Genomic DNA, 4,142 nt, shown 5'->3' with positions numbered 1-4,142 from the left:
TTGGAAAAGACTCTGATGCTGGGAGGGATTGAGGGCAGGAGGAGAAGGGGACGCCAGAGGATGAGATGGCTGGATGGCATCACTGACTTGATGGACATGAGTCTGAGTGAACTCTGGGAGTTGGTGATGGACAGGGAGGCCTGGCGTGCTGCGATTCATGGGGTCACAAATAGTCGGACACGAGTGAGTGACTGAACTGAACTGATGCTGGGAAAGATTGAAGGCAGGAGGAGAAGGGGATGACAAGGGATGAGATGGCTGGATGGCATCACCGCCTCAATGCACATGAGTTTGAGTAAACTCTGGGAGTTGGTGATGGACAGGGAGGCCCAGTGTGCTGTGGTCCATGGGGTCGCAAAGAGTCAGATACGACTGAGCAACTGAATTGAACTGAATTATTGCACATGTCTTCCAAGCTGAGCATGATCTCTCTACAATTCTCGATATTCCAAGTCATATTAATCATGGACAAAATATTTGATAGGCCAAAAAGTTACAAAGATTTATAGCTTAAAAAGCACAGCCATAGGCACATCTTTTATATCTCTAATTGTTTCTTGTTGATAAAAGTGAAAGATTTTAGTTTATATTTAACTAATGGCAATGTTAGACTCTAATTAATTCTCATGTTTTCTATTTATTCTCTTGAATCTCTATGTTGGTAAGCAGAGAATATATACATATTATATAAGTAATCATATGCTCATATCTTTTTTTGTGTTAGTTTTAGCCCCCAAATAGCTATGAAACATTATATTGGATAGGGCATAATATTTATTAATCAAGCTGCGTTTTGGGAAAGTTCAGTTCAGTCACTCAGTCGTGTTGCACCTTTTGCAACCACATGGACTGCAACAAGCCAGGCTTCCCTGTCCTTCACCAACTCCTGGGGCCTGCTCAAACTCATATCCATTGAGTTGGTCATGCCATCCAACCATCTCATCCTCTGTCGTCTCCTTTTCCTCCTGCCTTCAATCTTTCCTAGCATCCAGGTCTTTTCCCATGAATCAGTTCTTCACATCAGGTGGCCAAAGTATTGGAGTTTCAGCTTCTTCATCAGTCCTTCAAATGAATATTCAGGACTGATTTCCTTTAGGATTGACTGGTTTGATCTCCTTGCTGTCCAAGGGACATTCAAGAGTCTTCTCCAACACCACAGTTCAAAAGCATAACCTGGTAAAGTTAGAGTTCCAGTTTTCTTCTGTACTCTGGGACACATATAAAGTTTTTATGATTAATATCAAAAGATTTCAGGATCCTTCTTTTCTGAGAAAATTCTTCACTTATATTTTTAAACCTTCTTCTTTAGTCTCTTTTGATAACCAACTTGATTATATTGTATTTTATACTGTATATTTTTATCATTTTCATAAAATACTTCATATATTTTCTGTTACATTTTAATCTTCCCCATATCACATACTTTTCCAACATTCTAATCTTGATTGTGTTCTCTCTCTCTGTCACTCTCTCACCATGAGATTTAGCCTCGAGTTGTCTATAAGTGCTTTTTTTCACCATTACTTTAATTGGTGGAAAATTTTTAAAATAATTTTATATAAATAATATCAATATATAAAGCAGAATAAAAGCAAAATTTTCTAGAAAGAAAAAAGGATTAGAGCTATAAAATTTTAAAGCAATCTTCTCAACTGTGAATTCTTTTAGTATTAAGAAAAACCAGGGAGATTTTGACCACAGGCCAGGACATTTTCAACAAAATATACAAGACTATCACAAATACATTTGGTATTACTACTGTTATTTGGCTCTCTAAGATAAATATAAGTAAAGCCATGCCTAGCCATCTCTTAAGCCTCTATATTGGTTTCAGGTGTATAGCATAGTGACTCAGTATATTTACAGGTTGTACAGCATTAAACTTTATTGCAAGATGAGGACTAGAATTCCCTGTGCTATATAAGATATACTTTGGTGAAAGTCTTACCATTTCCTAAGGAAGATTCCTTTGCCTTTGGAGAGCAGATAAATTTTTCTATTATTGTACAGAAATATGCTTGTTTGCAATATTATCTTTGGTCCTTGTCATATCAACATCACACAATCTTCTTTCTCTAATGCCTAACCTACATTTAATTTTTCCCGCATTTCTACTTTCTCTTCATGGCAGTTGGCAAATCCCATTGGTTTCAGAAGACCAAAAGTAAGATAATGTAGTCGTCCTTATTCAACCACCCTATGATTCAAATCCCTCCTCTTTAGTAGTGTCTGTGTGCCGCTTTTTTTCTTCTGAATCACTCAAACCACTTGGTTTTTCTTCTGAATCACTCAAACTCCGCCTGATGTCGAATGTTTTAAAATCCCTATTCATGACTGATCTTGCTCAGAATGACTGTACTGCATTGGTTAGTGACTTCTCTGGGGATTTTCCAAGCAAAGGGAAAACATTTGTTTAGAGCTTCACAGGTAGATACTATTTAGGTCCCTAATGAGAGAGGAGGTAATTTTAGCTTTGTTGAAACTAAGTCTATATTTAGAATATATTTGAAAATGGGGAGACCTCAATAATTACTGTCTATTTTAACATTTTTTCTTTCGTAGGACATATGAACTGTGTCTAGTATTCACTGAAGTATAAACTACAATTATATATTAGTTCCCAGAGTGCTTCAATTCCAGCTTTATAATTTTTGTCATAACTTTATCTGCATGGCATGTATGGGGCTCAAACCTTTCTAAAAAATATTGAGTAAACAATAATATTAATATTTTCAAGTCATTAAAAGTGGAAGTCACCGGTTAGAAGAAAATATATGGCAACATATGTAACTGAGAGAAGGTTTCCAAAATACATAAGGAAATCCTGTATACCTATGTATATGAATACAATATTCTAAAGTGAAATGGGCAAAAGGTTTAGCTTCCACCTGCCTCCTTGAAAAAAAGTGTTCAATAACCTAGGATTTATGAAAGGGTATTCCATCCTCATTATCACCAGGAAAATGCAAATTAAGATCCTATTGTTGTTGCTCAGCCAGTTGTGTCTGTCTCTTTGTGGCTCCATGGACTGAAGCCTACCAGGCTTCCCTGTCCTTCATTATCTCCTGGAGTTTTCTCAAACTCATGTCCATTCAGTCAGGGATACCATCCAGTCATCTCATCCACTGTCACCCACTTCTCCTGCTGCCCTCAATCTTCCCCAGCATCAGGGTCTTTTCCAGTGAGTCAGCTCTTTGCAACAGGTGCCAAAGTATTGGAGCTTCAGCTTCAATATCAGTCTTTCCAATGACTATTCTGGTTTGATTTCCTTTAGGATTGGTTTGATCTCCTTGCTGTCCAAGGGACTCTCAAGAGTCTTCTCCAGCATTACAGTTAGAAAGGGTGAATTCTTCAGCTCTCAACCTTCTTTATGGTCCAACTCTCACCTTTGTACATGACTTCTGGAAGAACCATTGCTTTGACTATATGAAACTTTGTCAGCAAAATGATGTCTCTGCTAATGAAATACCACAGTTCTGACAATATCAAGTGCTGGGAAGAGTAGAAAGTGACTAGAATTCTCACACTGTGGATAAGAGTTTAAACTAATGCAACCATCTTGGAATATAGTTGATGCTATATACCAAAAGCTAAGCTAAAAATACCATATGATCCAGAAATTCCACTCTGTGGTTGTAAACCAAAGAAATGCACAAATATTTGCTGCAAAAGATGTATACAAAAGACATATACAAGATTGTTCATTGGAGTATTATTAACAGGAATTCATCAAAAAAGTGTTCAAGAGTACAATAAATAATTGTATATTCACAAGTCACAATATTACTGAGGAATGAAAGTGATCCAAATAATGCTTCACAAAACAACATGGATAATTTTAAATACAATCACTGTAATTTTTAAAGCTCAGAACTGAGCTTACTCTCTTCTGAAACTTGGAGTTGCAAGATAGTACATAATAATTACATAATAATAATTATTATTGCATAACAATAATTGCATAATAATTGCAAAAATACATCTACATTTCTTTTTCATTCTGTCTCTTTCCATTTATTTCCCTTCCCTCCTCTCTTTCTTCCCTCTTCTCTTGTTTCTCTTGTACCATACCTATTTTCTCTTGTTTTCTTTACATGTAACCTATTCCCTGCCTAAATCTGAATTGAATTTTGTTTTTAATC

General features: G+C 36.3%; 1 pseudogene; it reads right to left on the bottom strand.

Annotated features, from left to right (window-relative positions):
* Positions 1-1,521, bottom strand: part of LOC104990900 — a 6,614-nt pseudogene extending 5,093 nt beyond the window's left edge.
* Between the last annotated feature and the right edge of the window lie 2,621 nt (positions 1,522-4,142).

This window comes from Bison bison, unplaced genomic scaffold (genome assembly GCF_000754665.1).
Source record: "Bison bison bison isolate TAMUID 2011002044 unplaced genomic scaffold, Bison_UMD1.0 scf7180017847417, whole genome shotgun sequence".
In the NCBI taxonomy this organism is placed as follows: Eukaryota; Metazoa; Chordata; class Mammalia; order Artiodactyla; family Bovidae; genus Bison; species Bison bison.
The sequence above is the reverse complement of the archived record's forward strand: the minus strand, read 5'-3'. Positions and strand labels throughout refer to the sequence as shown.